General features: G+C 41.9%; 1 non-coding gene and 1 pseudogene across 1 annotated transcript; both read left to right on the forward strand.

Annotated features, from left to right (window-relative positions):
- The first annotated feature begins 12743 nt into the window (after positions 1-12743).
- On the forward strand, positions 12744-15159 carry LOC142834103 (succinate--CoA ligase [ADP-forming] subunit beta, mitochondrial-like; annotated as a pseudogene).
- A 274-nt stretch (positions 15160-15433) lies between these two features.
- Positions 15434-15540, forward strand: LOC142834554 (U6 spliceosomal RNA). The gene has a single exon (XR_012907637.1). It is a non-coding gene; the product is annotated as a U6 spliceosomal RNA (small nuclear RNA).
- The last annotated feature ends 6605 nt before the right edge of the window (positions 15541-22145 follow it).

The following is a 22145-nucleotide window of genomic DNA, read 5'->3' on the forward strand; positions in this document are numbered from 1 at the left end:
ATGCCTCTAGTCCTAGCACTCAGGATACTGAAGCTCAGGAATCATAATATGGAAGCCAGCCATTTGCCTGGGACAGTGTGGGGTAGTATTTTACCAGTTTACTTTTTATTTTGGACAGGGTCTTGCTGTAACTGGTTGTTTAGTGTTCATAATGTAGTCCACTCTGTCCTTAAGCTCAGGAAAGTCTTCCTTGCTTAGCCTCTGGTGTCCTGGAATTACAAACATAAATTACTATGCCCAGCTCAAAAAAAAACATTCTTTTTACTCAAAACCGTAATAAGAAATTGTACTTTGGCACACACCTTTAATCTCAGCACTCGGGAGGCAGAGGCAGGCAGATCTCTCTGAGTTTGAGGCCAGCCTGGTCTATAAGAGCTAGTTCCAGGACAGGCTCTAAAGCCACAGAGAAACCCTGTCTCGAAATACCAAAAAAAGAAAAGAAAGAAAGAAAAAGAAATTGTACTTTGACTGAGCTGTGGATGCAGCTGAGCAGTAAAGTCATTAAAATGCTTAAGGTCCTGGGATATGTTCCAGCACCAGAAAGAAAAGGAGGCAAGCCTGAGGATGTGGTTCAGAGTGCTTGCCTGATATGGAAGCCCTGGGTTCAAAACCCAGCCAGGCACAAAACCTGGTGTGATGGTTCATTCCTTTTAATCCCAAACTCTGGAAGTAAAAGTAGAAGGATCAATGTTAAATTTCAACCCCCACCTCACACACACACACCAGACAAACGCTGAGGTGCCTATTCAACATATCAAAGCAGACCTTGCCTCCCAAGCAAAGCTCTCAGTATTCTTCAGTCCCTACCTGTTACAGGGTATGGGTGGCATACTCTACCTTCTACCCTAAACTCTCCAGCCCAGGGGCTGGGCTGCCCTTCTCCCAGAGGCTCTACCCTATATGATCTAGACTCTTTTGTAGCTTTGGTCTCCTGGCTGCTACACCTGTCCATACCCCCCTCTTCCCCCTACACACAACAAATACACACACAGGGCCCAGATTAGCCTCAGCATGTCCACTCTGGGACTCTCACAGATGCCCCCGCTTCTACTACCCTCTCTCATCTACAATAACCTTTCTCCTCCACCATGCCTAGGAGCAGTCATGGCCTTTCCTTTCCTTTCTGTCTTTTTTTTTTATTCAATCAGAAGTTCAAAATCAAGTCAACTAAATGGTTCAGCCAAGAAAGGCACTTTGCCTTCAAGCCAGATAACCAGAAATCAGTGCCTTGAGGCCTGTGTGGGGGGAGAACAGACTCGGGCAGTTTTTCTATCAGCTCCACTAGTGTTACATGCATACCCCCACAAACACACACACGAGAAAAAAATATGTTGTTCAAGGTAATCCTCTGCTATGTTTAAAGGGTGAGGAGGTTGATATAGAGAAATAAACTTAGCTAAACAAAGAAAAACTTGATAGATTTGCCAGTATTTATTAGAAAGTTATGTTTGTGAAAACTGTGCATGAAACAGCCCAAATAATTAGAGATTATTTATTATACTGTAATCAAGTATGGACAGCGTGTAGGGGCTGCAGATCGTGTTCCTTCAGAGCCTGACAATTAGGTTGCTCCTAGAATTATACTAAATCCAAGTCTATGTAGGAGAGGAAATTAGCCAACAGCTACCTCCTTAAGAAATAATACAGCCGGGTGGTGGTGGTGCACACCTCTAATCCCAGCACTCAGGAGGCAGAGGCAGGTGGATCTCTGTGAATTCAAGGCCAGCCTGGTCTACAGAGGAGTTCCAAGGCAGCAAGGGTTATTACATAGAGAAACCTTGTCTCTAAAAAAAAAAAAAAAGGAAAAGAAAAGAAAAGAAAAAAATAATGCTGGAGCACTCGCCAAACAGAAAAGTCCACTCACAGGGGCTGATGAGACGGCTCGGTGGTTAAGACTGTGTACTGGCCAAACAGAAAAGTCCTCTTACAGGGGCTGATGAGATGGCTCAGTGGTTAAGACTGTGTACTGGCCGGGCAGTGGTGGAGAACACCTTTAATCCCAGCATTCGGGAGGCAGAGGCAGGCCTGGTCTACAAAAGCAAGAGATACACAGAGAAACCCTGTCTTGAAAAACATAAAAAAGACTGTAAACTGGTCTCTTGCAGAGGGCTTGAGTTCAGTTCCCAGCTTCCATGGGGGAGTTCACAACAACCTGTAACTCCAGCTCTAGGGGATCCAATACCTTCCTCTGGAATTTTTGGGTAGCCTGCACATACCTACACATAGACACATATAATTAATTAAAAATAATAAAAAGTAGCCAGGCGGTGGTGGTATACACCTTTAATCCTAGCACTCGGGAGGCAAAGACAGGTGGATCTCTGTGAGTTCAAGGGCAGCCTGGTCTACAAGAGCTAGTTCCAGGACAGGCTCCAAAGCTACAGAGAAATCCTGTCTCAAAAAACCAATAATAATAATAACAACAACAATAATAAAAAGAAGTCCACTTAGAGTGGGCATATAGCTCCATGATAGAACATGTATTCACTGTGCACAGCCCCCGGGGTTAGAGCCATAGCACATAAATGGTAGAAGAGAAGAAAAGGAGAGTCCATTTAGGATCCTAAAGATAGCCTGTGCTGCTTCACTTGCTGGTTTCTGAAGATTGTGTTGCAGGGGATTACAGGGAAGGGGAGTGAGCAGGGAACAGAAGGTATTTGCCAGCACTAAAGCATTTCGGTATTTTCATGGTCAGTAGTATAACTGATAACAACACAGTAGGAACACAGGATGAATATGAGTCCTTGTTCTGGTTTGGGTTGTTATCCATAGTCTTTGTGCCTCCCTTTCTAAAGTCCTTCCAGTGTGGCAAGTTCCTAGGGAATTGCACTTCAAACCTTAATCAGTAAGTATGACTTTGTTTCAAAGTTTGGATGGCTAGATTGTTAGATGTGTTTGTTGTTTGTTTTTAATTCAAAATTTTTAAATTTGTATATTTGTGACATGTACATCTGTGTACATGTTCATGTAAACATACACACATGCATGCAGAAGTCAGAGTGTGCCTTCCTTCATGGCTTTCCGCCTTGGTTCTCTCCTTGATCCTGAGGTCCATCAATTGAGCTAGAGTGACTAGCTAGAAAGCTCAGGGGATCTATATCTGTTCCACCTATGCTGGATTACAGATGTGCACCAGGACATCTGGCTTTTACACGGGTGCTGAGCATTCAAACTCACGTCTTCATGATCGCAAAGCAAGCACTTTACCCACTGAACCATCTCCCCAACCTGGATTTTTGTCTTGGTTTTTATTTGCTTGGTTTTAGATAGGGTCTCAAGTATCACAGGCTGCTATCTAACTTGCTATGTAGTTGACGATAACCTCAAGCTGCTGATCATCCTGTCTTTGCCTTCCAAGTGCTTAGATTACATGCCTGAGATATGAAGCCCAGCTTGGTTTTGTTTTGTTTGAAATGAGGCCAGAACTCTTTTGTCTCCACCTCTCTAGTACCAGGCATGTGACATGTGACACCAATTTAGCCCTGTTTTGATCAAGGAAATATGAACAGAAGGTTGGAGATGTACCTAAGTAGCAGAGTTTTTGCCTAGTTCTTACCTGGCCTGCACAGGGCCTTTAGCCCAGTACTGGAAGTGTGAGGGGAGATAGGGCTTCACGTAACCCAGATTAGCCTTGAACTTGCAATATTGTCAAAGATAATCTTGAACTTCTGACCTTCCTACTTCTACCTCCCAAGTGCTGGCATGAAACCCTTCCAGGCAGAAATTTATGAAGTGTACATGCTCCTGCCTTATTAGTTTTCCCCTGAAGCACATCACAAATAAATCTGCTTCTCCAAGAATGAAAATGAGCAGAGTCACAGCTAATGTATATGATATATAACATCATTTGAGCGAGAAATAAATCTTCCTTCTTATAAGCCGCTGCGATTCCTTTCGTTGCTGCCACAGTTCTCTCTGGGAGTAAGCCAAGAAGAGCTCATCTGCAGAAATGATCATGAAACAAAACAAACTCTGGTCAAGTCATGTGGGAAGATTTTCAAGGAAGGCGAGTGTGAATAATACAATTTAAGAAATCGAGGCTTAATCGGTTTTGTTCAGTGATCCGATTATACCATTTGGAGAGATTTTTTTGAGCCAAAGGGCTTGATCAACAGTGGTATCCCAAACCAAAGTAGTCCCAGAAGGTAACTGTGGAGGTTTGAATGTAATTGAGCCCCATAATCTCACAGGGAATGGCATTATTAGGAGGTGTGGCTTCATTGGAACTTCTATGGCCTTGTTAGAGGAAGGTTTCACTGTGGGGGCAGACTTTGAGGTTTCCTTGCTCAGGATATTGCCCAATAACTCAATTTCCTGTTGCCTGCAAGATGTAGGACTCTCACCTACTCCTCCAGCACCATGTCTGCCTGGATATAGCCATGCTCCCTGCCATGATGATAATGGACTGAACTTCTGAAACTGTAAGCAAACACCACAATTAAATGTTTTCTTTATAAGAGCTGCCATAGTCAAGGTGTCGTCTCACAGCAATAAAAACCAAAACTAAGGGCTGGAGAGATGGCTCAGTGGTTAAGAGCATTGGCTGCTCTTCCAAAGGTCCTGAGTTCAGTTCCTGGCAACCATATGATGGCTCACAGCCATCTGTGATGAGGTCTGGTGTCCTCTTCTGGCCTGCAGACATAGACAGAATATTGTATACATAATAAATAAATAAATAAATAACAAAACTAAGCCGGGCAGTGGTGGCACAGGCCTTTAATCTTAGCACTTTGGAGGCAGAGGTAGGCAGATCTCTGTGAGTTGGAGGCCAGCTTGGTCTACAAAATGAATTACAGGACAGCCAAGGCTATTTCACAGAGAAACCCTGTCTCCAAAAACTAAAGCCAAGCCGGGCGGTGGTGGCGCACACCTGTAATCCCAGCACTCGGGAGGCAGAGGCAGGCAGATCTCTGTGAGTTTGAGGCCAGCCTGGTCTACAAAGGGAGTTCCAGGACAGGCTCCAAAGCTACAGAGAAACCCCCCCCCCCAAAAAAAAGAAAGAAAAACTAAAGCCAAAACAAATAAAAAACCCAAACTAAGACAGTAACATTGACATTGGACATACATATTTTATATATGTGTGTGTGTATATATATTATATACACTTTTTTTTTTGGTTTTTCAAGGGTTTCTCTGCGGCTTTGGAGCCTGTCCTGGAACTAGCTCTGTAGACCAGGCTGGTCTCGAACTCACAGAGATCTGCCTGCCTCTGCCTCCCGAGTGCTGGGATTAAAGGCGTGCGCCACCACCGCCCGGCTTACACACACACACACACAAACATATATATATTATTAGAGTGGCCGGGCGGTGGTGGCGCACACCTTTAATCCCAGCACTTGGGTGGCAGAGGCAGGCGGATCTCTGTGAGTTCGAGGCCAGCCTGGTCTACAAGAGCTAGTTCCAGAACAGCTATAGAGAAACCCTATCTAAAAAAAAAAAACTGATTGTTTCAGCTGGTTTTCAGTATATATCTGAATCCCAAATAAGTAGGCTTCAAGTAAAGGGCCAACGAGAGGGCAACCAGGCAGAGAACAAAAGCTTCCCTTCATAGGCTACCACCAGAAATTGTAGCCCAGATTTAAGGTGGATCTTCCCACCTCAAAAGATTCAATCAGTAAAAATCCTTTCCAGGTATGGTACACCGAGCCACTTGGGTTTTAGTTAATTCCAGATGTAGTCAAGTTGAGGACCGAGAACAGTCATCACATACATGCTTTCCTGATGTGGTTGCATGCTGGCCCAGCAAACGTCTATTTGAGGTGGTGTCTCACTCTTGCCCAGGCAGTCTTCAAATGCCAGGGCTCAAAGTCATCCTCCACCTCAGCCTCCCCAGTGGCTAAAACTGCAGGTATGTGCCTCCAAAACCAAAACAAACAAAAATACCTTGTATTAGCCGGGCGATGGTGGCGCATGCCTTTAATCCCAGCACTCAGGAGGCAGAGGCAGGCGAATCTCTGTGAGTTCGAGACCAGCCTGGTCTACAGAGCTAGTTCCAGGACAGGCTCCAAAGCCACAGAGAAACCCTGTCTCGGAAAAAACAAAACAAAACAAACAACAAAAACCTTGTATTTTGCTTTACAAATCAGATTCTGATTTATATCAAAAAACAGTTTCTGTGACTGTGTGACTATCAAAGTCCCCCAATATGGAGACTGTTCCACTCTCTGATCAGTGTAAACATTAGGCTTCTGAGTCTGAAAAAGTTAAAGATCAACTCTGGGGCCCTGGAAACTTCCTTAAGGTTCTAAGCACTCCAGAGAGGCCTGTCTGGAAGACGGCCAGATGGACTCTGAAACCGCTGCCTTTCACGGTGTGCTGCCTTTGATCTGAGAGGAAAACAGAGGGATAAAGTGATGGGCTGTTGGGGTCTTAAAAAGAGAGAGAAATTACAGTCACTTGATATGAAATAGTGGAGGGAACTCGGGTAATACTAGCAAGGACGTGATTGAACTAGGTCTTGGGGCAATGAAAAGAGTTGCTGGACTGCCCACCATGTAGTAATATAGCTAGCTGGCTATTAGCAATTATAGGAACTGAGGGCTCCATTGAGGGAAGTAATCACATGTAAAGATATATTATAGTCAAACTGAGGTTTAATTCCCTGCCAGGGAGAATTAGTCGTGGATTTTTGTTGGTTGGGTTTTTGTTTTATTTTGAGGTTTTTCTTTGTTTCTGACGAATTCTATTATTTGATTGGTTGGTTTTGTTTTGATGTTGGGATTTGCTTCTTCTGTTTTTCTAGTGTGTCTGTATATGAAATGTATGTTTGAATGTGTGTGTGTGTGTGTGTGTGTGTGCATGTGTGTATTTGGCTGTGTATGCATGTGGAGGCATAAGACTGATACTAGGCAAGGTCTTCGTTCACTTCCCATATTGTTATCTAGGGCCCCTCACTTGGACGCAGAGCTCGCTGATAAGACTTGTAAGTCTACCGGGAGTGGTGGCACAAGTGTACCTTTAATCCCAGCACTCGCAAGGCAGAGGCAGATGGATTTCTGTGAGTCTGAAGTCAGAGTGAGTTCCATGACAGCCAGAGCCACTCAGAGAAATCCTGTCTCAAAAGAAACAAATACTATTAAGTCTAGCCAGCTTGTTTCAGGGATTCCCTCTCTGCCTTCCAAGTGTTGGAATTAGAGGTATGCTTCCATGCCTATAAAGGTACTGGGGTTTGAACTCTGGTCCCTATGTTTGCACAGTGTGTTAGCCAGGGTTTTATCCACTGATTTGTCTCCCAGCCCAGGCTATCCTTAAATTCACTATGTGATTTAGGCTCACGTCAAGCTCTCAGTTCCTCTGCCTGGGATTACAGGATTGTGTCACCATCTCTGGTTGTCTTATTCTCCTCCTCCTCCTCCTCTTCCTCCTCCTCCTCCTCTTCCTCCTCCTTCTCCTCCTCCTCCTCCTCCTCCTCCTCCTCTTCCTCCTCCGACTCTCACCATGTAACTCTGACTGGACTGGAACTTCACATGTAGACCAGGCTGGTCTCATTCACAGAGATCCTCTCTACTTCCAGAATCCTGACATTAAAAGTGTGTGCCACCACTCTTGGTAACCATGTTTCTTTTTTATATTAAACATTTTATTTAATGTGTGAATATAGTACACTTTGTTTTTTAGTTCATCCAGTTATTTATTTCCACCATTGGGATGTTATGAATAATACTGCTTTGAATACCAGTGTACACACTGTATGGTAGCTCACACTGGGGAAGCTGAGACTGGAGGATTTCTGCGAATTCAAGGCCAGTTTGGGCTACAGAATGAGACCCTATTTCAAGACGACCACCACAAAACATAGCGTATTGAGTGTTGGAGTCCTTTCATCTCTTTTGGGGTGTGAATCTACAAGTGATCTTACTGAATTATATGACAAGCCTATGTTCAATTGTTTTGAATAAGTATCTTACTATTTTTCAGTGTCTAGACCATTTAACATTCCAAATATAAGTTTTTCTAAAGGTGAGTGTAATCTAGTCAAAACTGTGTTTAAAGACAATCCATAAGCCAGAGTCAATGGACTAGCGTGATCAGTTGGGGCAAGATATGATGAGGATCCGAATCCACTAACAGCACTGAGAATACAGGGAGAGCATAGGGATGCAGAGGGGGGATGCAGAAGGGGCTATTACTGCGGTGGGATTGAAAGGGATTAACTATTGATGACTATTGAGGGGGCAAGGGACAGAAAATAAATCAGGGTGTTGGTACAACTCTCATATTTCACACCTGGAACAATGGTAGGTAGTCTTCAGATGGAGGATGAGTCTGTAAAGTTTAAGCCTGGGCATGTGGCATTTCATTACAAGCAGATTGTAAGCTGCAGAACAGACACCTGTTGTCGCAATACACAACTGATATCCCTTTGTCCTTTAAACTGATAACAACCCCTTCTCCTTCCTTCTTTTTTTTTTTTTTTGTTTGTTTTTTGAGACAGGGTTTCTCTGTAGCTTTGGGGCCTGGGTCTTCTGGACCAGGCTGTCCTCAAACTCACAGAAATCCACCTGCCTCTGCCTCCTGAGTGCTGGGATTAAAGGCATGCTCCACCACTGCCCGGCCCTTCTTCCTTCTTTCCTTTCCTCTTCTCTCTCTCTCTCTCTCTCTCTCTCTCTCTCTCTCTCTCTCTCTCTCTCTCCTCTTTCTTCTTCCTTCCTTCCTTCCTTCCTTCCTTCCTTCCTTTCTTTCTTTCTTTCTTTCTTTCTTTCTTTCTTTCTTTCTGGTTTTTCGAGACAGGGTTTCCCTGTAGCTTTGGAGCCTGTCCAGGAACTAGTTCTTGCAGACCAGGCTGGCCTTGAACTCACAGAAATCCACCTTCCTCTGTTTTCAGAGTGCACGCAGCAACGCTGCCCGCTTGCTTTTTCTTTCTTTTTAAAGACAGGGTCGCATGTAGCCCAGGCTCACCTAGAACTTGCTATGAGTGTCTTCACATGGCTAACACACTCTATTCCCCTACGTCCACCCTTTTTGTTGTAGAGTCATCCTGCATCTCTATCAATCCCAGTCTCTGAGAGTATAAAGCCACATGAACGTAACTCTCACATCTCTGGCTACGGGAATTGTAATTTTCTTTTTTTGGTTTTTCAAGATAGGGTTTCTCTGTAGCTTTGGAGCCTGTCCTGGAGCTAGCTCTTGTAGACCTCGAACTCACAGAGATCCACCTGCCCCTGCCCCTACCTCCACCACAGCCGGTCGGGAATTGTAATTTTCAACAGGCAACTACAGAGCTCTGAAATCCATTGTCCCTTACTCCGAGGCCTTCCTCTCCACAGGCTGCTGCTGTTCCCAGAATAAGCAGTGCTTTTCTGATGGATTACTTTGACTCAAGGACTCCTCAGTACCCTCACCAACCTTTTTCTACAACCACATTGCCTTCTAGACTGTTCCCTCTAAACATCTTGCTTCCCTCGGTCCTTCACTCAGGGTCAACCTTCCCCAGCTCCCACTTCTTCCCCAGTTCACGCCCCCTTACCTCTCACAGGCGTTTTTGTTTTGTTTTGTTTTGAAGAGTTTCTTTGTCAGGTCCGTCTTAGTCTCTGGCTTCGAGAATGTAATGACCTGAGGGCAGGCAGACTGGGAAACTCCTGCCTTGGGAGCTCCTTCAGCCAATAGCCTTTAAGATACCAACCCACTTGGGCGTGGTCTCTTATACTATAAACACTGGAGGTAAAGCTCCCTCTCTCCTCCGGCTGCTGGATTTGGTTCCTGTTCCTCGTCCCTTCAGAGGACTGCGTTCTGTGAGTTTACCGCTAAATAACCCTCAAATCTGAGCTAGTGTAGAATTTCTTGTTAGTGCCCATCTTCATCTGGTGACCCATTGTGAGGACCAGTTCGCCTTTTTTTGGTTTACCAGCTGCATGGTGCATTGGGCACGGAATCTTCCCGCCCTGGCTCCAGCTGGCACTCAGACATAGCGCGTGGCTGCTCACCCCTCCTCGTGATCCACACACCGCTGTCTGCTATCCCTGCGGTGCATTCGCAACTAGCGACTGACGGAAAGCCTTGGGCTTCCGCTTTTCTGGCTACCAACTCTCGGAATAGCTTTGATTGTCTTTAATAGCTTCTCATAATTTATTAAACAAAGCATATTTTTCAGTTTCTAACATGCCATAAACCAAATCGGGATTGTCCAGCGCTGCTTGCATCTCTCGGCCACTCGGCTGCAACTGAGACACCTGCTGGCCGATAACGATATTACACCTACTCCAATTCACTGTAATTGCCTTATGACAAGTAAGATCTGAAAAACTACAAAAATGACTAGTGACATAATTATCCGGGAGTTCAATAATTATTTTGCTTATGTTATGGGTGGTATTCTGCAAGGCTTATGTTATTTTCCTTATACATCCCCTTATTTGATTCTAGGAATTAGTCTTGTTTTTCATATTATCTCATTAAGAAAATGGTTTGATAACAGAGCTAAGAATGAGACATCTTTAGAAATGATACAGTTTTTACAGACTAGTAATGAACAGCTAGTTGGAAAAATCAACACTTTGGAGAGAGATGCCATTAATTTGACACACAAAATTTAGTCAGTGTCAGAGGATATTGAGACATTATCTGAAAGAATTCATGCTTCTGAAGTTAATCATCGGAATGTGTTGAAAATTTATGATAGATTAATAGATAAGGTATCTCTCCAGGAAGATAATATGTATGGCCTCAAAATTATGTTCACAGATAAGATGTTACCTTTACTGGACAAACTTCATACCTTGGAGTCCTCAGTGAGGTCATTAGAACAGAAAACTGGACAGGAGATTCAGACTTTACGGAAGTCAGTAGAAAAACGGTTAGAAAAGATTGAGGAATTTATCAAAACTGATGAGCAGGGACAGAACATACAAGGACAGGATTTAGCCTCATCAGTACACATTCCCGGTCACTGAAAAACATGTCTCACCAGGAAAATTAAATCCAGTGCCTACTGTGAAATATCATACTGTTCTGGATGATGGAATAGACATGGAGGATGAATCAAAAACTCTAGTAGGAAATAGGAAACGTATGTTTTGGCAGACTTGTATAAATGATCAAAGACCAAAGCTAAGAGTGTGTATAAATGACATTGTAATTGAGGGGATGATAGACACAGGTGCGGATGTATCATTACCCCAGAATCTTGGCATCCAAATTGGCCTCTTCAAAGGGCAAATGTTCAATTTCTAGGAATTGGAACCCTCTCTCAAGTGAAGCAAAGCACTAGATGGGTTGAATGCATAGGACTAGAAGGACAGAGAGGAAGGCTGAGGCCATTTGTGGCTAATATTGCATTGAATTTATGGGGTCGTGACCTATTGCAGCAATGGAATGCCCAGATTAACATTCCTGTGGTCCCAAAAACTAATTTTTCTGGGAAGGATATAAGGTATTATAGACAAAGGTCCCTAGCCATTCAGCTGTACAAGAACACAAGGCAGCTAGCAAACCTTCAGAAGTACTAACGACCCTGCCTTTAAAATGATTGAGAAACAAATAGGGGTTAAACAGTGGACTTTAACAGAAGAGAAACTATAGGCTTTAGAATTGCTAGTACAGCTGGTTATGGTGCACGCCTTTAATCCCAACACTCCTGGGAGGCAGAGGCAGGCGTATCTCTGTGAGTTCAAGCCAGCCTGGTCTACAAGAGCTAGTTCCAGGACAGGCTCCAAAGCTACAGAGAAACGCTGTCTCGAAAACAAAGGCAAACAAACAAACAAAAAGCCAGCTGGTACAGGAGCAATTAGGTGCTTGCCATGCTGAAGAATCTACCAGTCCCTGGAATTGCCCTGTGTTTGTTGTTAAAACGAAATCTAGAAAATGGAGAATAGTGACAGACCTAAGAGCTGTCAACAAGGTAATTCAGCCTATGGGCCCTCTACAATCTGGAATTCCTCTGCCTTCTCTATTACCAAAACGATGGCCTCTTATAGTTATTGATTTAAAATATTGTTTCTTCACTATACCTTTACAAGAAAGGGACAGAGAAAAATTTGCCTTCACAGTGCCTACTTATAATTCTCAGACTACTAGGAGATATCAGTGGACCATCCTCCCATAGGGAATGCTCAATAGCCCCACCCTTTGCCAATACTTTGTAAGTCAGCCATTGGAAATAATATGTAAATAATTTTCTAAGTCTACATGGATGACATTTTGTTATCTGACTCAAATACAGATACCTTAGGAAGAATGTTTGAAGAAGTAAAGAAAGTTTTGCTAAATGGGGATTACAAATTGCTCCTGAAAAAATACAAAGAGGAGATTCTGTCAATTACCTAGGTTATAAAATAGGTTTACAGAAGATTAGAACACAAGGCACAAATTAAAAGAGACTGATTGCTGATTTTCATTGAAGAGAAATTCAGGAGGTACATGTAAATAGAGTGAATCCAATTTTTTTAAAAAAAATATTTATTATGTATACAATATTCTGTCTACATGTCTGCCTGCAGGCCAGAAGAGAGCACCAGACCTTATTACAGGTGGTTGCTGGGAATTGAACTCAGGACCTTTGGAAGAGCAGGCAATGCTCTTAACCGCTGAGCCATCTCTCCAGCCCCTGTGAATCCAAATCTTAATTGTATTCTGGTCATATTGCCTTTCAGAATTTCCCCTATAGGAATTTTAATTCAGAGAGAAGCTGTTATCTTAGAATGGGTCTTTTTTTTTTACCACATCAACCAAGTAAAAAAAAATTAAAAACTTATGTGGAGAAAGTTTCTGAATTAATTATAAAAGGAAAATTGAGGTCGGACTCAGCAATGGCGGTGTCCATGTTCTATGGCTGGCCGACAGTTGGCCACACCTGCCCTGAGGAGCCAACGCCTGCAGCCTACGCTGTAGGCCGCTGCCCAGGTTCTGGGAAATTCTGGATTGTTTAACAAGCATGAACTCCAAATACAGCCACAGCAACAAAGGAATCTCTCACTGCATGAATACTTGAATATGGATTTATTGTGGGAAGTTGGAGTCTGTGTTCCCAAAGGCTTTGTGGCAAAGTCATCAGATGAAGCTTATGCAATCGCCAAAAAATTAGGGTCAAAGGATGTTGTGATAAAGGCACAGGTTTTAGCTGGCAGCAGAGGAAAAGGAACATTTACAAGTGGCCTCAAAGGAGGAGTGAAGATAGTCTTCTCTCCAGAAGAAGCAAAAGCTGTTTCCTCCCAGATGATTGGGGAAAAAATTGATCACCAAGCAGACGGGAGCGAAGAGCAGAATATGCAACCAAGTTTTGGTCTGTGAGCGGAAATATCCAAGGAGAGAATATTACTTTGCAATAACAATGGAGCGGTCATTTCAAGGCCCTGTACTGACAGGAAGTGCACAAGGTAGCATTAGCATTGAAGATGTGGCTGCTGAGAATCCTGATGCCATTATTAAAGAACCTGTTGAGCCGGGCAGTGGTGGCGCACGCCTTTAATCCCAGCACTCGGGAGGCAGAGGCAGGCAGATCTCTGTGAGTTCAAGGCCAGCCTGGTCTACAAGAGCTAGTTCCAGGACAGGCTCCAAAACCACAGAGAAACCCTGTCTTGAAAAACCAAAAAAAAAAAATAATAAAGAACCTGTTGATATAGTAGAAGGCATCAGAGAGGAACAAGCTGTGGCACTTGCAAGAAGATGGGATTTCCGGCTAACGTTGTGGATTCTGCAGCAGAAAACATGGTCAAGCTTTATAACCTTTTTCTGAAGTATGATGCGACTATGGTAGAAATAAACCCAATGGTAGAAGATGCCGACGGAAAGGTGTTATACATGGACACAAAGATCAATTTTGATTCAAATTCAGCATATCGCCAAAAGAAGTTGTTTTTTTTTGTTTTGTTTTGTTTGTTTTTTTTTTTGGTTTTAGTTTTTCGAGACATGGTTTCTCTGTAGCTTTGGAGCCTGTCCTGGCACTAGCTCTTGTAAACCAGGCTGGCCTAGAACTCACAGAGATCCGCCTGCCTCTGCCTCCCGAGTCCTAGGATTAAAGGAGTCCTGGGATTAAAGGCTTGCGCCACCACTGCCCGGCAAAAGAAGATCTTTGATCTCCAGGACTGGACCCAGGAAGACAAAAGGGACAAACAGGCAGCTAATGCAGATCTTAACTACATTGGCCTGGATGGGAGCATAGGCTGCCTAGTAAATGGTGCTGGGTTGGCTATGGCCACAATGGATATAATAAAACCACATGGAGGGACTCCAGCCAACTTTCTTGATGTTGGTGGAGGTGCCACAGTCCACAAGTAACAGAAGCATTTAAGCTTATCACTTCACATAAAAAGGTGTGAATTATTCTGGTCAACATTTTTGGAGGAATTATGAGATGTGATGTTATTATTGCAAAAGGAATAGTTATGGCAGTTAAAGATTTAGAAATCAAAATACCTGTCGTGGTACTGTTACAAGATACACAAGTTGACGATGCGAAGGTACTAATAGCAGAAAGTGGACTTAAAATTCTTGCTTGTGATGATTTGGATGAAGCTGCTAAAATGGTTGTGAAGCTCTCTGAAATTGTGACCTTAGCTAAAGAAGCCCACATGGATGTGAAGTTTCAGTTGCCAATCTGAGTGAGAACTTGGAGGCTGGCTGACGGTGTTAATGTGCTGTAGCTCTTTATTATACGGTGTTCTCTGCTATTGTCCCTTTCCTTTTCAGTGTGTGGGGAATGTCACTGCCCACGTAGCGCCTCACGAACCTTTGAAAGCATTTGGTCTGTGTTTGAGTCTGCTGCTCAGAATGAACTGTTTATATAAAAAAACGTATGATGCAAATTGCTGGTTTCTTTTGTTTCAGCCATCTTTTTTGCTTCCTCTACAAAACATCACTTGCAGTATGCCTATTTACTGTTGTTGGATACAAAGTTCTTCATTGCTAAGAGTCCTATAAATAAAATAACTAACTACAAAGATAAAGCTTTATTCTTTAGTATGAAAATATATCTAATAACTGCCTCATTAGAACAGTGGTGTGTGAAAACAATGTTTTATATAAGAAATATTTATCTTCAGCATCAATATCTTAAATGTATCAATCATTATTTACACACAGAACTTTGAAGCACTCCTCAGAATATCTTCTAAGTATTTTAGAGAAGTAAGTTGTTGATTATTTGAACATCGTTTTAATCATTACAGGACAATGATAACTGCAAGACTTCATGTTTCTGCAAGTAAAAACACCTGCAGGGTTATCAACCTAAATCTTTTTTTTTAAGTATTTATTCATTATGTATACAATATTCTGTCTGTATGACTGCAGGCCAGAAGAGGGCACCAGACCCCGTTACAGATGGTTGTAAGCCACCATGTGGTTACTGGGAATTGAACTCAGGACCTTTGGAAGAGCAGGCAATGCTCTTAACCTCTGAGCCATCTCTCCAGCCCCCTCAACCTAAATCTTAAGACATACATAAAGAACTTGGTGGGCAAAATTAGGATTGCCAATTTAAGTTAATAAAAGTTTCCCAGTGCTCGCTTCGGCAGCACATATACTAAAATTGGAACGATACAGAGAAGATTAGCATGGCCTTTGTGCAAGGATGACAGGCAAATTCGTGAAGCGTTCCATATTTAAAAAAGTAAAAGTTTCCCAATGTAAAAAAAAGAAAAGAAAAATCGAGACTTTATCAACTAGCAGGTATAGATCCAGCAGAGATTATAGTGCCTTTTATTATTGATGAAATTTAAAAGTTATGGTAAGACAATGAGCCATGGCAAAGAGCTTGTGTTAATTTTTTGGGAGAAATTAATAGCAATTATCCTAAAAACTTTAGACTTAGCCTTATAAAAAGAACTACTTGGATACTTCCCCGAATTGTACATGATGCACCAATAACTGGAGCCCGTACATTTTATACTGATGCAAATAAATCAGGAAAGGCAGGTTACAAATCAGAAGAATTAAGGTGGAACAAAGCCCTTATAATTCTGTCCAAAAGGCAGAATTATATGCTATTCTCATGGTACTAAGGGATCTTAAAGATCCTCTCAATACTGTTACTGATTCCCAATATTCAGAAAAAGTTGTCTAGCATATCAAAACTGCTGAATTTATACCAGATGATACAGAATTGACTTGATTATTCATTCAGGTTCAAGACATAATCAGGAATAGGCTTTGTCCTATATATATATAACACACATCTGATCCCATACAGGTCTGCTAGAGTACTCAAAGAAATGAAATCTGGCAGATGGATGTGTTCCACTTTACAGAATTTGGAAAATTAAAATATGTATATCACACCATTGACACCTATTCAGGTTTTCAATAGGCAACTGACTTGAGTTCAGAAAAGGCTGATTCAGTAATCATGCATTTATTAAAAATTATGGCCATCATGGGTATACCTGCACAAATAAAGACAATGGTCTAGCATATGTGTCTAAGAAAATGAAACAGTTTTTTGCTTATTATACAAAGCATATTACAGGTATACCAAACAATCTGAAAGGTCAGGCAGTTATAGAAAGATCAAATTGAACTATAAAGGATATGCTGAACAAACAGAAAGGGATGGAAAATGCCCCCAGAAATAGATTGCATAATGCTTTATTAAACTTGAATTTTCTTTTCTTTTCTTTTCTTTTTTGGTTTTTCAAGATAGGGTTTCTCTGTGACTTTGGAGCATGTCCTGGAACTAGCTCTTGTAGACTAGGCTGGCCTCAAACTCACAGAGATCCACCTGCCTCTGCCTCCTGAGTGCTGGGATTAAAGGCGTGCACCACCACCGCCCGGCAAACTTTAATTTTCTTAATGCTAATGAGAAATGAACAACACCAGCAGGGAGACAATGGATAATAGAAAAAAAATTTCTGAATTAAATTAGTTAGTGTCTTTTAAGGACGTGTTGACCTCACAATGGAAACCAGGAGGTGTGCTGTGTTGGGGAAGGGGTTTTGCTCTTGTTTCCACAGGAGAAGAAAAGCTATGGATACCATCAAAATTAATAAAGATTCACTTTGAAAAAGAAAAATCTCTCGAGAAAGAGAAATAACAGCTCGTCCATAGTGGTGTCAACTATACAGGTGGTAAGAAAACTCATGAAGGTTGGGGCAGGGTTCTGTTCTTGTCTTTGCAGGAAAAAAAACACATCTTCAAAAAGTCAAGAGATCCTGGATATTTGGATGCCTAAAGAAGAAAAAATAACTATCCAGAAAGGATCATCAAGCAAAACGGAATATTGCTTATGAGGACAAGTCATGTAGGGGTTAAAAAAAAAATTCATTATTTTATTATATATACTAAACTGGCTTTGGAACTTTCCTTCTCTACATCCAAGCATATTGGTAAAAGAAAAATTCAGAGTTTCTGTTTCATGTCAGGTGTCATCTGGTATGTGACAGAAAGAAGATAAATAGATTTTAAGGAAATATTTCATGTTTCTCTGTGCCCATTTTGTCTATATCGTATCTTTCTTTGAATATATGCCCATATGAATAATGTTTAAGTTTTCCACAGTGAACAGTAGCTTTTCCTGCACTAATCTTTGAAGCTTCCCAGGAAGAAGATGGGGCCCCACAACAGCAACTCCACCTGGTCGATATGACATCATGATGCTGATAGCGCTGCTATGAGACTGGGTTTTAGGTACCAGCTGCTGAAATGGTACACCTTCTTACCGTGTTTTGGCCAGAACTCCAAATAAGAACTTCAGAAAAACCCTATCGACTGCTCAAAGACTATTTGACTAATTATACCAGACAGTAATTGTGAAACTTAACTAACTGTCATTTTACTTTTACAGGATCCCATAGAAAGAATATCGCCCCCATGGCAGCTAGAAGCAGTTCTAGAAGACAGCGTCCCCTTGCCCAACAAAGTTTGTCCTCAGGGTTAGGGACACCATTTAGGGGTTGATTATTACTCATAGGGTTGGGGGTTGGGGTGGAAATTATGTAGGCCCAGAGATCTCCTCAAAAAAAAAAAAGAGGTAAAATTGAATGGGATAATAGATTAGTGTATAGTGAGTAATAAAGTGAATACTTGCAAGCTATTATTTATGGACAATTTACATTGGTATAGATTTTTGTATATTGATACAAGTTTAATTATATTTGTTTATTGAATATGCTCTTATTCCTGTTTGCAATATTTGCATACCTATGCAAAGTTATTTTGTCAGATTGTGTGCATGCATGTTTCTACCTCTGCTTAAGACATTTTGTATATTGATACAACTTCATTATATATTTCTACCTCTGATCATTTTGAGGTCATTGTCCTTGTTTACTGTACAGTTGTTTAAAGATCTTTAATATTCTAATATGAAGTCTTAGTCTTTTTTTTAAGATTTATTTATTAGATATACAACATTCTACCTCCATGTATGCCTGCATGCCAGAGGAGGGCACCAGATCTTATTACAGGTGGTTGTGAGCCACCATGTGGTTGCTGGGAATTGAACTCAGGACTTCTGGAAGAGCAACCAGTGCCCTTAACCACTGAGCCATCTCTCCAGCCTGAGTCTTGAAGTCTTTAAGCTATATAGGTAGTAAGTATTATAGGTCAACAGTCATTCATGTTTGTTATAGGCAGTCTAATAATTAGATATGTAGAGATTGTATTCTGCATAGATAGGTAATCTTCAACCATTTAAAAGATCTGTAGAACATGGCATTTAAATAACTTAGGGTTCTGTTGACTTGAGACACAATTGCTCCTGGCAGCACCAATCTATTCCCAAGAGAATGTTGGGTACTGAAGACACTTCACTGGGAGCTTGTTTTTTTTCTTGGCACACCTGGCCTTTGGGCAAGGAACTGCCCATGCCTCGACACAAAGTGCATGGTGTCCAGATTGGACAAGCAGGATACAAGAAAAGAGACCACCAAACCTTGCCAAGACAGGGTAAGACGGTTTGAAAATTTTCCTCCCTCTGAAAATGGTCTGTCAGTTACTCAAGGCCTTATCCAAAGTTGGTTGCTTCAACATTGTAGATGAGACTTTGGTAGAGATTGTTCAGGTAGCCAGTTGTCTCTGTCATCCGCTACACATTTTGGAAGCTGCTTGATTGTACTATCTGCCTACTCAAGTAATATTATCTCCCTTCTTGGGCCTTCAATGGGGTTGAAGATTAGATAGTTGTAGATACTTTCCTCTTATGATCTAACCAAGCCATTTCCAATACAAGACTTAGACTCCTTAGAATAGAATGTTTATTCAAACATTTAGCATATGTTCTTTGCTTAATACTGTTTATGCTGGTTGTAAGTCTAATTTTATACTTGATATCTGTTCCTAGTGTATATAGTTTTGTATTGGATTTGGAACTCTTTTATTTAAACAAAAAGGGGAGGTGCTGTGCAAGCTTCTTCAGCCAATGGCCTTTAAGATACCAGCCCACTTGGGCGTGGTCTCTTATCTATAAATGCCAAGGTAAAGGTAAAGTGCACGCTCCTCTCTTCTGGCTGCTGGATTTGGTTCCTATTCCCCATTCGTGCAGAGGAAGGTGATCTGTGAATCTACCCCTAAATAAATAACCCTTTATTATACTCAATTCTGAGCTAGTGTGGGATTTCTTTTAAGCGTCCATCTTCATTCTCCTATGGCTTATCCCCAGCAAGAGCAGGCACATGACTCCATCTGACCAATCATATTTATTTTATTATAAAATAATAATAATTTTTTGTTTGTTTTTGTTTTTTTTTTCGAGACAGGGTTTCTCTGTGGTTTTTTTTTTTTTGGAGCCTGTCCTGGAACTAGCTCTTGTAGACCAGGCTGGTCTCGGACTCACAGAGATCCGCCTGCCTCTGCCTCCTGAGTGCTGGGATTAAAGGCGTGCGCCACCACCGCCTGGCTAATAATAATTTTTTTAAATTTTATTATTAATCCCAGCACTTGGGAGGCAGTGTGAGTTCGAGGCCAGCCTGATCTACAAAGCAAGTTCTAGGACAGCCAGGACTGTTTCACAGAGAAATCCTGTCTCGAAAAACAAAACAAAGTAAACAAACAACAACAATAGCAACAAAAAAACATACTATCGAGGACTGGGGTGATAGCACACAGCTCGAATCCTGAACTCAGGAAGTAGAAATAAGATCAGGCATTGAGTTCAAGGCCAGCAGGGATTACAACAAAAATAAAACACGCATACACACACATCATCATCCAGGATCTTGGAGTAGTAATGTCTGCCTATAATTCCAGTACTAGAGGTCCTTCTGGGCTACAGAGTTTTTTTTTTCTTTTTGAGTTATTTTTGTGGTTGTTGTTATCATGAGCTTATATATTTAGAACTTGAACCAAAAAAAAAAACACAACAACAACAAAAAACTGTACAGGTGACTGGATTCTTAGGACCAACCTCCAATTCCTGGGAGGTAGAGATCCTGCATGGGCTAGCTTTGGCAAAGTGCCCATCCACTAATTAGTCAGCATTGTGTGAAAAGAGATGGCAGCGTGCACTGCCACTCCAGAGAGTCAGAGATAGAGTAACACTTCTCAGAAAAGTGGGAGTCAAGGACAGACCTGGCTGTCCACTTCCTAACAGTAAATAACGGAAAGCGTACAAAGAGCTCATGTTGTGGAATATTACTTTAACTGTGTAAAGGGTGTTACATTTGTTTATGTTGCAGAATATTACTTTATGTAAAGGGTGTTGTTTATGTTTATGCTGTGTTTGTTTGTTTATTTATTGTTTTTGTTTTTCGAGACAGGGTTTCTCTGTAGCTTTTGGAGCCTGTCCTGGAACTAGCTCTTGTAGACCAGGCTGGCCTCAAACTTACAGATATCCACCTGCCTCTGCCTCCCGAGCGTGCGCCACCACCACCTGGCGCTGCATTTGTTTAATTCTTTTTTTTTTTTTTTTGGTTTTTCGAGACAGGGTTTCTCTGTAGCTTTGGAGCCTGTCCTAGAACTCCCTTTGTAGACCAGGCTAGCCTCGAACTCACAGAGATCCTCCTGCCTCTGCCTCCCAAGTGCTGGGATTAAAGGCGTGCACCACCACCGCCCGGCGCATTTGTTTAATTCTGTAAAGACATGTCCTGTTTCACCTTGCCTACCTAAGGCACCTGAGTAGTCTAAAAGATAAACAGCCAATAGCTAGGCAGAGGAGGGCTGAAGGGCAGAGAGAATAAATAGAGAAGGAAGAAGAGAATGAGGGAGAAAGACAGGGAGACAGACACCCGTGGCTAGCCAGCCAGGCAGCTGCCAGACAGACAGACATGGAGTAGGACATACCAAACAAAAGAAAGGTTAAAAAGCCCCGAGGCAAAAAGTGGATGGAAAGAAACAGGTTTGTTTAAGTTATGAGCTAGTGAGACAAGGATATGACAAAGCTGAGCATTCATAACCAATAAGAAGTCTCTATGTCATGATTTGGGGGATGGTTGGTGGCCCAGAAGAACTCCTGTTACAAGTTCAGAAAATTGAACTTCAGGCCAGGTCTATAGATAAAGCATATCTATAGTGATAAAGCATTTGCTCAGCAAGTATGAGGACCTAGATTTGATCGTCAATACTACCAAACAAAAGCATGCAAATAAAAACATACCGACAGAGTCAATTATGGTGGCTACACATGTAATCTCAATATTCAAAAGGCTAGGGCAGAAGGATTGCCATGAGTTCAAGACCATATTTTAGTCAGGGTTCTCTAGATCAGTGGTTCTCAACCTTCCTAATGCTACAATCCTTTAACACATCATGTCGTGGTGACCCCAACCATAAAATTATCATTGCTACTGCATAACTAATTTCTCTACTGTTATGAATCATAATGTAAATATTGGTTTTAGAGATAGATATATACATTATATGCACATCTATATTACACCCACACATATATAGGTATATAGAGAAAGGGGATTTATTAGAATGGCTTACAGGCTGTAGTCCAGCCTGTCCAACACTAGCTTTCTCTCAGCAGAAAGTCCAAGAATCTAGTAGCTGTTCAGTCCATGAGGCTGGATGTCTCAGCCAGTCTTCGGTATACACTGGAATCCCAAAGAAATTGGCTCTAATGCCACTGAGGAAATTAACTTGTCAGCATGAATGGGGGCGAGCAGGCAAAAAGCAAGCAAGCAAACACTCAAGTCTTCTTCCACATCTTTTTATATAGGCTGCCACCAAGTGTGGCCCAGATTTAGGGTGTGTCTTCCGACCTCAAATGACCCATTCCAGAACAAATCACTTGCGGGTGTGCCCAGCTACTGGGGCTTTAATTCCAGATGTCGTCA

The sequence above is a fragment of the Microtus pennsylvanicus genome, chromosome 13, assembly GCF_037038515.1.
Source record: "Microtus pennsylvanicus isolate mMicPen1 chromosome 13, mMicPen1.hap1, whole genome shotgun sequence".
NCBI classification, from domain to species: Eukaryota; Metazoa; Chordata; class Mammalia; order Rodentia; family Cricetidae; genus Microtus; species Microtus pennsylvanicus.